Raw genomic sequence first — 13,441 nt, 5'->3', positions numbered from 1 at the left:
CATGGGGGATTTTGCGTCGATGTACGTACAATTGATGGTGCGTAGAAAAATCTGTAGCCGCCTGGAATAATGCAGGTACCTGTTTTTCTTAAGTCGTTTGGATGAGCACCTGCGAATAAACCTTATAATATTAATGGTTACGAGCCGTCTACTCTCTCACTGTGTTCTGCCACGTCTCGTTTCGCCAAAATAGCTTATGATGTCCTAAGAATTGACATACAAGTGAATTCATGGTAAAAACAGACCACAGTGTTTTGTTTCAAAATCAGGTGGCAAAAATTGTTCATTGCTTCCTAGAACAGACGCATAATTCAAGTTTTGAGAAATAAGTTAAGATGTAATAACATGAAACACGCAAGAGGGTTTTTTTCGCATGTCAAATGTGAAAATAGTGAGAATAATAAATGGAAGTTCATTATATTAGGTTCAGAAGGTCTATTCGTTATAGAACAGTATCACGTAAGGCATACGTTACAGTGCTGGAAGCCTATTCTGGAAACTGAAGTGATCCAAAGATTGTAAATTACCGAGAAATATAGAAAAACAAGTGTTCCAGACTAGCCATGCAATCAGTATTGGTATTATGTCAAAAACCGTTTATGAACGATAAGTGACAACCAGGCAAACGGAAAACAGGCTGTTTACTTGACCGAGGTTGACCGTTGCATCGAGGGCACGTATGCGAAGATACCGGCCTCGTAACAGCTGCGAGAGCACAGAGCATACGCCAAAAGATTGCAATACTGAAGACAAGCGAAGAATCCAATAACACTACGAATTGTTCCAACAATGGGCAATCTTTTAAACCTGACATTATAGCCATATTGATTCCACCAGGATTAGTGAGAACCTTCCTTTACACATTTGATGCACGCAAAATACTTTCATGTAATTTTCATTTTTTGTTTTATTTTTTAACATCTCGACAATGTATTTTTTTTTCTTTTTTCCAGTACGGCCTTACGCTCGTGTTCCAACATGCTATGAACTGTGTGTGCCCATGTTTTCAAATACATACTTACTCTTTACTGTACTTGCACTTCATAGGCACTTGAAAATGAACTATGTTCTACATCGTTTTTAAAATAAATGTTGTTTTATATTAGTCTAAGTGGTTATAACGCTGTCAAGTTCCTTCCGTTTCTGACCAAACGTATGTCTCATTGAAAAATGGGTAAGTATTTACCGAAATGTTTCTTACTTCTCGAGCGAATTGTGATCTTAGTACACTTTGGAAAAGGCATCCCATTCGTACGCCACAACGCGTCAAATTTGCGAATGGAACTAAAGAGAAGAATCACCAACCCCTGTCGAGGCACATTATTTATCTTGGCTGTAATGTTTTGCTCGTATTTCTGCCTCACATAGATGCTTACAAACAGGAAACCAGACACCTTACATAGCATGCAGTGACACTACCTCTCGCTGAACGGTACACTAATCTCCGTGTGAGGCTTATTCATGCAGAACTCACCCGTCACCTAAGACGAACAGAAATTAGTATATCCTAAACTCAGAACCCAGTTCTGTCTAATTCGCTAAATAGCGAAATGATCACGGTGTTAGATCTAATTTCAAAAACAGACGACCAGAAAGTGCTGCAAGGAAGCCAGAGGACTGCTCCCAACTCGGTAAGAATAAAGTGAATATAAGTGTATTCTACTTCATCTCCCAGTTGGACTCGAAAATCTCACATTTGTTTGGACGAAAAAGAGCAGACGATGGAACCTTCGTAACCCTTTCTAGGAAAACTGCTGCAAAGCAGGACTACGAAACTGAAATTCTACCATTCGTCTGATGATCACAAGGCAGTACCAGCTTCTGTGAACGGGGAAAGACAAGGTATACACGGCAAAGACGTTTAACTACGTTGGAATGGGTGAACCACTAAAAACAGTCGCAGTGACAGGCTTCCAGGTTCTATTCGCCAACCAAAAATATCCTATCATCCTGTCATTCGCACATTGTACAACAACTTGAGGTAACTCGTTTCAAAGCTTCCACTGCTTCAGCTCCCGTTCGATGATCTGTAGAGTATGGTGCGTGCTTGTCGATAGCTCCCATTGGCCGGAGTCCAGCGTCGCCGTATTTTAAGCTGCCGCTGTCCTGTCACTGTCATCATTAGCGCCCTGTAGCGTCTGACTCACCACGCCCCTTTTTCTGCTTCCAGGAAACCACAACAAATACTCATATTTAAAGATGCAAAATATGATCTCACTGCTGACTTTCCCTTGTCGAGTTATGTCCATTTGCAAGCTTCCACTGTTTCACTGTCTCTTAGTTTGTTTTTGGTGCTTGGAACGGAGAACAGGGAAATTCGTAATCTTAAGTTCGGGGTGAACGTGTTACAATATGCAAGTGCCATTCTTAATCCTGTCCACAGGTGTGCTTCTTCTGGCGGTTTTGTCTTGTGCATTTACATAGACTGATCTTAAGTATGCAATCTAAAGTTGCATACTGAGGGCATTTCCACATTATGCTGCCTTACGCTATCATAAAGACCGAGCAAACATAAAAAATAGAATAATAATAGTGATGTCATTGATCTAATAAATTTGGCTTGTTAGTGATGAACATTCGAGATATTCAAGCAGCAATTAATTCGAAGATATAAATTTATCATAAATGAGATGTTTCCTACAAGTGCGCAATTATTTATCTATCTATTTATCAGGTTCTGTGGCATCATGCGAGCTAAAGCTACTTGGCCAGGGAAGGAGTCGATTCAGGACATGGCTAATAACTGATTAGAACATTTATAAACAAAAGAATAAATACGAAAGAAATTGTTGTAGAGAATGCGAATAAGTAACATATTACGGAGAGAAATTCTCAATTACCGCGAGGAACTCCTGTGTATGGCAGTAGAGTGCCACAAAGAAATCTTTCAGCTTAGATTTGAATACTTGGGGTTTATCATTCTTTTTTTTTCTCAGGTTCTGCTAGAAGCCCAATGAAAATGAATAGCGCATACCTTCCTGTAAAATGCTCAAGGAAGTCTTATCCACGAATGTTTCAGTTTCTTCTGAGTGAGTCAGTATTGTCAGCAATAAATCCCCTGATGAAAGATATGCACAAGGACGGCAAGTAGAATTCCGAGAACCGGGACATCTGTCTACACAGTCTTCGTGAACTGACACCACAGATTAGCCGGACGGTAATTTTCTGTGTTAAGAATATACTTGGTGGGAATAGAATTGCCGCTCCTCCCCCCCCCCCCCCTCAAAAAAAAGAACGAGATAATAGGGTGAAAGTAAGGTAAGTGTAGTCAGTTTCTGCATAAGATGTAGAACATGATACTTTCAAGAAAGCTTGCCATCCGTTCTCAGTCCTAAGAATATGAAATGGCCAACTTCAACTTCGTTAACTGTTTGACCAATTTGGGGCAATGAAATTTCTCTTTTACAAGAGTTCCGTATCCGGAAACCTATCCATTGCGTTTTGTTGCAGCTAAGCGTTAATCTGTTTTCTGAATGCCACGTACTGGTCAGTGATTACTTTGTTAGCTATGTCCTTAGTATTACGTGCCTCGTCTTTTACAATAACAGACATCTGCAAAGAATTTTTTTAGATCATCTCTCATGACATAACATTGATGTGAGTATGTGTGTGTAATATATATATATATATATATATATATATATATATATATATATATATATATATATATATATATATATATATATATATCATCGTAGTACTATATTAATACACGTAGTTACAAACAGAAGACCAAACAGCTTATATAGCATATAGTGACACTACCTCTCACTGACCGGTACCCTAATCTCTGGGTGAGACTTACGCTTGCAGAACTGTTACGTCAGCTAAGACGAACAGAATTTAGTATATCCTGTACCCAGTTCTGTCTAATTTGCTAAACAGCGAAATGATCACTGTGTTAGACCTAATTTCAAATATACACCAAGAAAACCAACGGACCCAGAACAGAACTTCAGAGTATCCGCAACTTTACATCATACGATCAGATTAAAAGCTCTTCCCTGTCTGATGACACAGGACAACCTTCTGCTTCCTACTTTTCACATATCAACTGAACAGTTGTTCAGAGTTTCCAACAATCCCATACCTGCAAGGGTTATTCGCATTCTGAATCTACATTAATTAAATAAGTACACAGAAGATTAAAGAGCAATGGAAAATATTTTTCGAGAAAGGTGACTTCTGACTGTGTACGGTTAAAAAGCAAGTGATTAAGTCACTAAACAATTTAAAAATATTGCATCCTACACGCTTTCTGTTCACGTCACCTCAGTATTTACCGAAAGAGTGATGTGTGCAAGCCAGCGGGAAGAGGAGACAGCTTCAATAAAGTCAAAGTAAAAAAGTATTTGTCCACGTATTTAAACATAAACTTGGATGTAGCACCAGTTACTAAACTCTTAAGATACAACAAAAAATTGATATTTAATGCCAGAAGTACAAAAAATTCGGATTTAAGCAAAGAAATATATAAAATCTGAAAATACTTCGTCGTAGTAACACGCATTTTATTAACCTCTCCCTGATGTAATTTATTTATTTATTTATTATTTTTTAATTGGCAACCATACATAGGTGTGAACCATGTAGAAGGGACTTCAGAAAGTAAGCTATATACACACGTCGTCCCACGCTAAGACCGTGAAGCAAGAAGGGAAACGCATTGTCAAAAGAAAGTAAACATTCCGCATTTCCTGCAGAAACAGTTCTGCTGCGGTACAGATAACAAGCGCGTTATAGTGAGCGACTGAAATGGCGCCGCAACTGAAAACGTGCCCCAAAGCTGAAGCGCGCAGGGCAGTACGATTCTTGTGGGAAAAACGTCTAAATTGCACATAGATTAACCGTGAAATTCTGGCGGTACATGGGCCGAACTTAATATCGAGTCCAGCCGTAGTGAAACGGTGATAGCTAGTTGACCAAGGCCGCGCTGAGGCGTGTGCTGCTGATCGGAAAGGAAAGCCATCGACCTCCGACGACAATTTCCAGGCAATCGAGGAACTGATCCGCAGCAATCACACGATGAGGACGTTTACAAAGCCGTTCTCAAATGGCTCCACAACCAAGGAACGGATTTCTAAGCCGACGGATTGAGCGATTGGTAGAACGTCTCGACCGTTGATTATAGATACTTGCTGATTATGTTGAAAAATATTGTCACGTATCTGAGTCGCTCCGAAGTGTAGTGCAGCATTCAATTAAAGTTACTTGGCTTGCCACGATACTGTGCTGCTTTCCTTTTGAAGTTCACTCTTATAACCGAAAAGGCTGGACTATACGTGTAAGCGAAACCACTCCAGTGCGCAGGCATGATTGTCAGACATTAAGTGAAACTCTCCAACCAGAAAAGCGTGTGTGAAAAACATTCATATAGATGACGTGGCAGCAGAGCCTAGTGTCATTCAGTTGTTTCATTCTGCTGAAGAAGCCGACTCAATTAATAAACATTCGACTGGCCAATCGCTTATTAAAACCAGTCTGTTTTCATCACATTATATTGTGGGGGATGTTTAATTGCGATTATAAAGGACCCGGACCCGTGATATGTTGGCCACCGTCTGTCACGCCTGAAATACACGGGAAGCAATTGTCCGATAATATGCATCCGTTAGTTCGTTCACAAAACATCAAAAAGCGATCTGCACCTTCAACAAGGCAGTACATCACTCTAATCTTCCCGACTTGCGTCAAAATGATTTGAAGAAAGATAATTACACTGGGTCAGCTCGTATTGTTGGAAAGGAACTGCATGCTAACCTCTAGCGTATTAGACGGAGCTTGGGAAAACCACTTCCAATGCATAAAAGTACTCATATTTAAGTGAAAAGCTTCTGCGAAAACAAGTAAACAGTCGAAAGGCTGTGTTCAACTATGCCGCTTGACAGTGGAGCCACACTTGGTGGTGTTTACACTATAGACTGGCAGGTTCCGACCGCTCTTGCCTTTTAATTTAAGCACATTTTTTCGGATATTTTCACGAACTGTTTCAACACCAGCATCAACAAGCGTTATACCACTACACTTGTCTTTCAAAAATGGTTCAAATGGCTCTGAGCACTATGGGACTTAACATCTATGGTCATCAGTCCCCTAGAACTTAGAACTACTTAAACCTAACTAACCTAAGGACATCATACACATCCATGCCCGAGGCAGGATTCGAACCTGCGACCGTAGCGGTCACGCGGTTCCAGATTGTAGCGCCTAGAACCGCTCGGCCACTCCGGCCGGCATACTTGTCTTTGCAAGAGTTTTTAACTACAGGAGATAAACTGCAAGAGATTTTAACCAAACTAGGTGAGTACATTTATCAATCAACTGTACGTATCAAAAACATCATTGATAATTGCTGCACAAACAGGGCTCTGTATGTCCATGAAATAAGGAACTGGACTGAACTTACATTTACCAAGGAAGTATAAACACAAAACTCAGAACAGCATTTTCAGCACCGAATAAAACTTTACAATAAATTATCCAAATAAATTACTGAAACGAACTTATTTAAACAAGTAGTTTAAAAATTCCTAAAAAAAAAAGGGGAACGCATATAGGGTGTACAAGGGAAATGGTCAATATTCAGGGATATGGCAGAAACAATCAATCGAAGCAAAAAAGTCTAGTAAACATAGGCTTCAAAATGCGTACCTTAAAAGCTACGAGCACTTCATCTTCGACACATTGAAACAAATCTCTTCTATTGAACGGGTGCTCAAAGCTCTTAAAGTATAGATTTTAGAGCCCTTACTTATTAAGACTATTTTGCTTCGAATGATTGTTCCTGTAACACTTTCGCACTATGTTTTTTCTTCTTCATTTGTTTCTTAGAAAAACAGTCTCCCAAAACTAAGTAATCTATAGTACTAACACCTTATCCTCTTTCTGAGCTCAAAATCTCACTCGTTATAGAGGAATGCTGACTAGTTTTTCAGTCTCGCAAATGGGAAGTTGCCGTACACAAAATGGACGCCATACATCGTCGCTATGGTCCTGACATCAGCTGATTTGTGTGTGTGTGTGTGTGTGTGTGTGTGTGTGTGTGTGTGTGTGTGTGTGTGTGTGTAGCGTTATGGACAGTGTAACACTAGCATTTTACGTTTTTAAAGAACTTCTTTGTAAAACAGTATTGTACAGTAAGGGTAAACCGAATGAAATAGCACTTTTTTAAACAGATTAGCCCTGTATTTGAGAGAGTAGTAGAGGCTCCAACCCTCATCCGTCCGTCCTGATTTAGGTTTTCCGTGGTTTCCCTAAACTACTTCAGACAAGTAGCAGGATATGTTCCCATCAAAAGGCCACGACCGATTAACTGTCCCATCCTTGTCAAACTAGACCACTAAGGACGTAAATGCCTGTATATACAAATTACGCTATTATTAAACTGCAATACCAAGACACGTCCAACAACCTTGTAAAAAGTGATCTACGAGTGAACAAGGATACTTGGACTACTACTTTCGAGTACCGTGAAAAGGAGTATATCGTTCTACTTTTTAAAAGAGCAGATAAATATCTGGTAAACTTAAATAATGATGAGTGGATCCTGTTTGTGAGGGACCTGATGTGGCTTTTCACTGCACAAAATTTATTGCGAGTCTGTGTAATTGTTTCACTCACTGGATAAAATTTTGCAAAACAAGTTCACTTTCAGAACGGAAGACCTGCATTCTTACCTCTCACACAATAAGATGTTTAGACTTTCAGCAGGAATATGCCCTTTCTGTCTTTTATTAGCAACAAATACTTCTCTGCCTCCACAAGTTTACTCCCATAAAATACATCTATCACGAAATTGCGGTAACAATCCGTAAAAAGTGAGGAAGGGGAAACAAACTGCAAACATGGTTCTTCTGTAATTCGTTGTCACCAAGTTCAAGCAAAGATTTTTTTAAGAAGCGTACGACTCTGTTGTCCCCTGGGCGTCTGTGCAACCACCTACAATATCCGATGTAGAGCTAATTATATAAATGTTGCCAGAGCAAAACACTTCCTTCTTAATGTTACGATTATTCTTGTGATGTTATAAATTTTAATTAAAGAAATTTTTTACTGGTGAAACACCACGGACCTGCCTTTAGGGAACAGAAAACACGGTTTTAATGAGAACGACATGCCAAAGCACAAAAACTGTTCCGTCTGACGGGTAACTTTTGGAGCACGTGAAGATTGCAACATGGGCGTCCAGTCCAACACGCGAGGCAGGCAAAGGGGATATTTAGCTACTCGCCTTCTGCTGCAGAGTCCGGACCATCTGGAGCGAAAATGTTTGACAATCATCCTGTTTTGGGGGAAGGAAACTGCCAGCTACGTGCGACACAACTGTTGACGTTGTGAGATGCGTTGAGTTAAAATGTACGGGCTGTTTGGTTTGAAAGGGCTTGTTTCTGGTACATCACAGCGCCAGATGGCACATTTAACTCGTCCCGAGGTCTGATGTAACCGCTGCATTTCTAACTGAAGAAAAATACTATCGGAGTTACATAGTCACAAAGTACGCTATTCAGAGCGAATGCATTTTGCATTTCTCATGCTCAGCTACTCTTGTGATTATGATCTTGCTGGATGATTCCTGCAGAGGTGGCCCGGACGGTTTTTGTTCAATCGATTTTTACAGTCACGGGTTTTAGAAAGCTGTATGATGCGGTACAAAATACTCTGTACGCGATTTATCCTAGACTACTGCCACAGTTTTTGGGAGGCCCCGTAGAGTAGAATCTAGAGTCAAGAAATTTTGAGACGAGGAACTCGTGTTGCAGTCTGAGTTCGTTTAACATTGACGGGTTAGGGATGTAGGAAACTGAGGGGATCACTGGAGGAAAACATGTTATTCGTACAAAAAGCTGTCGAAAAAAATTCTCCACGCTGTTCTGTTCCTGTGCAGACATCTAACAACTATTGTGACCTACATCCTTCTAAACTGCTTACTGTATTCATCTCTTGTTCTCCCTCTACAATTTTTACCCCTACACTCCCCTCCAATACTAAACAGATGATCTCGCAACAGAGTTCTTCCTTTAGTCAATTTACGCCATTTCGATTCAATGTCTCCGCGTCAGTCATTCTATCTACTCACCTAATCTTAAGAATTTTTCTTTAGTACCACATTTCACAAGGTTCTGTTCTTGTCTGAACTTTTAATCGTCCACTTTTCGCTGTACTACGAGGCAGCACTGCAGACGAATACCTTCAGATGAAACTTCCTAACACTTCAATTTATATCCGTTGTTAATCTTTTTCTTAAACGCCTTGTTATTGCCAGTCTGTATTTTATATACTCTCTACTTCGGCTATCGTAAGTTATTTTGTTGCCCAAGTAGTAAAATCCATTGAATACTTTTACTGTCTCGTTTCTTAATCTAATTCCTTCATCAACATCTGATTTAAATCGTTGTACCAGGCAAATATTAAGACAAGATTTGAATAGATATTACTACAGTTTTTAGAGAATACGACTGTCATATACAACGGCTTTCACACACACTCTTGATGTATACTGGAAATTGCTTTTGTGATGTTGCTCCTTCCAGGATAAGGTGCTGCGATCTGGATGCGAAGTTCTCAAGAGATTTGTAGCAAACTTTGCTGGACGTCACATCACCAGATTCTTACAGTTCTTTGCTTGTTGCAAAGACGTGGTCATCATCTGCAGGCAATGGAGGTGAACTTTGAAGTTGTTTGGAGATGCCATAGTTTGAAGTCCTAGCATGTAGAGAAGAATGCAAGTGATTGTGGCTGGTTTCTTCACTGCAAGAATGGTGTTAAACTGTGTAATTTGGCCCTCAAAACACAAGTCACTACTTAGGTCACAATGGAAACCCCGCCTCAAAGACGCAATTGTGTTTAAAAATCATCTGTCCAAAATTACAATTGCTTCTTGTATCACAAAAATGCTCCGACGCATTGAACTAGGATTTTGATTGCCGTAGATCATTCGGAGTAGCGAAAATCCAGAAACTCTGAAAAAAATTAAATCGACTTTGGTTAAATGCAATAAACACGCACGTTATACTTGTTTCCACGAAACAAATTATCCATTATTTTCACAAAAATTGTAACTGGATATTGACAAAGAACACAATGGGTTTTACATACTGAAATAATCACTATGTATATTTCTTTGACGCCAGATTGGGACGTTGTTTATGCGTATCACGATCAAGTTGGCGTGCCTCCAGCATTAGTTCTGCCGAAGTATTTTGCGCCTGAGGTTCCAAATAAACAATTATTTCGTTCCGCTGCATTATGGCCACTCCGCCTGTTAGGTCTTCAGATTGAGCTTAACTAATCCATCATCAATATTTGTCATTGTAGACCAACAAACGGCGATAACTTCGTCATCAAGATCATTTCGCAGCCAGTCATTTTAAGTCAACATCTACTTCTGGTTAACATGGAACACTTGTATATGCTACAGCGAATTCCGCAGGGTCAACATTGTTTATTCAATGTGCAGACTGCGCCAGTGGACTCACAAACGGATGGACTTTGTTTGTTCTTTGGACAATACCACGTTGTCTCTGACGTCATTTTACACTCTCAGCAAACGGGGCCAATAAGTACTGTACAACTCAATGTTGGTTTGTTAACCAGCACCGTGTCATCATCCGTGAACGGATGTTGACTGGATTAACGCTTGTCGTCATCGATTGTTGCCGCTTTTACTGCCAGTCCGAATGAACAGAAGATGAAGATTAATGTGGACCGGATAAACGAGGTTCCACTGTACTCGCAAGTGAAAACTCCACAGAAATAATGGAATTTTGCTTCAGGTGAAAAGCTTCTACATTGTGGAATGCTGATTGTATTTACCGGCAGGCACCAACATTGTCTTTTGGAGACCTGAGAATCCTAGAAACACTGAATGCGTCTGAAAATATCTATTGTAGGTTCTTAGATGAATGGAACAAGAACTAGTCATTGAACCAAGTTCTCTCCGCTGTATAGTGTGGCCTGCGATGTGGGTACGCGTAAACAGGCGCTGTCATACGTGCAGCCTGCGTCCCGCCAAAACAGACACCAGCTGTCGGGAACGCACGCGAGTCGCCTACGGCAGGTAAAGGCAACCGCCGACAGCACGCTGCGCAACTCACCGGTCCTGTCCCGCTGATCTCGTCCGCTGAACAAGGCGCCGTCTATGTCACCGCCTCCTCTGCCGTTGCAGAACACTGCTGCGGGGTCGCCACTGGTCGCTGTCGCGTTGTTTCGCTCAACCCCGTTCACATCCACCGAACGTGCCAAATGCCGGGTTAAAAGTGAGACGAGACACGGCACCCCTCCCCTGGCCGCCCCCTCCCCCACCCTGGCTGACCATTCCCCCCACCCTCGGCTATCTCTGAGGCGCTGCGCTGCGGTGAGTTCCGCAGCCGGGCTCGGAGCAGTGTTTCTGTTTCGAGACCGGTGTCGGTTGCGTAACACTGTCTCACCTCGCTACCGGCTCCGCGCGCGTTTCAACTTCGTTACTTTACAGCGCTACTAAAACCGTGGCCGGCAAATCAAATATTGCTATGATTAATGGTGAAGTTGTGGACTATCATTCTACTTCCTCGCAGATTACGAGCATCAAGCAGTCACTGAAGCTGTTGATGGTCTCTTAGGCAAGTTGCTTCATACATCCAAACTCGTAAACAGCCTCGATACAAACCGCGGTGTATGCTCAGTATACTGAAACCATGTTCACAATGCATGCTTTTCCTAGTACCCGACAACTGTTTTCCATATTACACAGATACTAATAAAATTTCTGAGAGTATTCACTACTTTGAAGTGCATGTAGTACTTTAAAACTTTGACAGCACATCATAACTAATGACACTCCTCGATGACTAAATGCAAAGAGTGAAAGGGAAAAGATTTTTAGCAAAAAATATGTCTCAATCTGAAGCTCAATTTGCAAGACTTTGCCACCTTTTTCAAAAAAATTTACACCAATATTTTTTCTCAATATCTTACAATCTTATACTTTCAACACAGGGAAGCTTGTTGTAGTATTTTGCAAGAGACACTAAGAAAAGTATCTTTACTTTGAATTTATCTTTCCTCACTAAATAAACCCTGATACATATACGGCCATATATCACTGGGCATTAGGATGCTTTTCCCTCAGTGTATGTACTTTTCCCTGGGTTTCTCCACCAAATTATTATAAGCTAATGTTCAACACAATAGAATTCTTGATCTACAACTTACTAATTGTGCTGCCAGTAAGACATGATTGTTGGGCTTAGGTGGTCAAACTTTCATCTTCCACTTTGTTAACTTTAAACACAGTGAATGTTAACACACACTCTTTGCATCCATCAGTACTACAGCTTAGCAAGTGGTAACAGAAAAGAGGTTCTGGAGACAGCTTTAAGAAACACAATTATTTCAGACGAAAAAGTTAAAGGTTTGAGGAAATAATAGTAAAGGGGTGGGGGAAGAGACGTTCTGTGACAAGCACTTCAACGAACACTGTGATACCTGTTCATCTGTGAAGGAGTTTGATGACCGCAAAGAACAGAGGTTTCTTATTTCAATGGGCTCCTTCAGGAAGATGTATACAGCAGGTGTGGCCATACAACAGCCTCCTCTGTTCTCTGCAACAAATAGGAGTCAGTCTGGTAATACTGCTCACATGCATTCGCAGGACTTTCTCCACTTGTTTTTGTGCTGCTGCTATGTTTTTCTTCAGTGAACTATTAAAGTGTTCAACTTTTGAATGGGAATCATCTCCCAGGATAAAGATATACCTTATTATGACAGAACCATGAGCACAGTTTTCTCTATGTGCTAGGGTCAGTTCCTCAAAGCCATTTGAATTAACTATATCAAAAACTGTCATTAACCTAATAGTTAACAGCTATGGAAAGAACCAAGACCTGTTTAGGTCTTAGACTACAGTGCAAGTGTAGTTAACACTAAGCATGCACACATGCTGGTGATAATTTCTTCAGTAACAGTCTTGCATTCTAAAACATTCCAAGTACTGTGTTGTCACACAGAACACAAAAGATGAGGAAATAATTATTTCAACAACATTTTGTGTCAATTTCATACATATATGAGGGTGGTTTGAAAAGACTGATGAAATAAACAAGAAAAAATGTTCAAGAAACACATCACCTTACTTCACGATACAGTCTTCTTTGTGGGATACACACTTGGTCTTGCTGCCCCTCCAGCTTTTACATCCCATCACAAAAATAAGTTCTGTCAAATTCTGCAAACACACCTGTTGAGTGCAACTATCACTTTCTCATTTGATGAAAATTTCTTCCCAGCAAATCAATGTTTCATGTTAGGGAACAGCAAAGAAGTCACTTGGGGCTAAGTACAGTGAATAATGCAGATGAGGAATCAAAGCCCAATTCATGCAGTTCACCACTGTTACTGCTTTTGTGTGGGATGGTGCATCAACACAGTGAAAGAGCTCTTTTTTTGCATGCCAACCTTTATCGTC

At 40.6% G+C, this 13,441-nt stretch overlaps 1 protein-coding gene across 1 annotated transcript in view; it reads right to left on the bottom strand.

Moving 5' to 3' along the window:
- Nucleotides 1-11,264, bottom strand: part of LOC124783636 (leucine-rich repeat extensin-like protein 5) — a 362,449-nt gene extending 351,185 nt beyond the window's left edge. Inside the window, exon 1 of the mRNA XM_047254037.1 lies at nt 11,094-11,264. The gene's annotated coding sequence lies outside the window, so the exon portion shown is untranslated. The remainder of the gene's footprint in view (nt 1-11,093) is intronic.
- Between the last annotated feature and the right edge of the window lie 2,177 nt (nt 11,265-13,441).

The sequence above is a fragment of the Schistocerca piceifrons genome, chromosome 1 (assembly GCF_021461385.2).
Source record: "Schistocerca piceifrons isolate TAMUIC-IGC-003096 chromosome 1, iqSchPice1.1, whole genome shotgun sequence".
Taxonomy (NCBI): Eukaryota; Metazoa; Arthropoda; class Insecta; order Orthoptera; family Acrididae; genus Schistocerca; species Schistocerca piceifrons.
The sequence above is the reverse complement of the archived record's forward strand: the minus strand, read 5'-3'. Positions and strand labels throughout refer to the sequence as shown.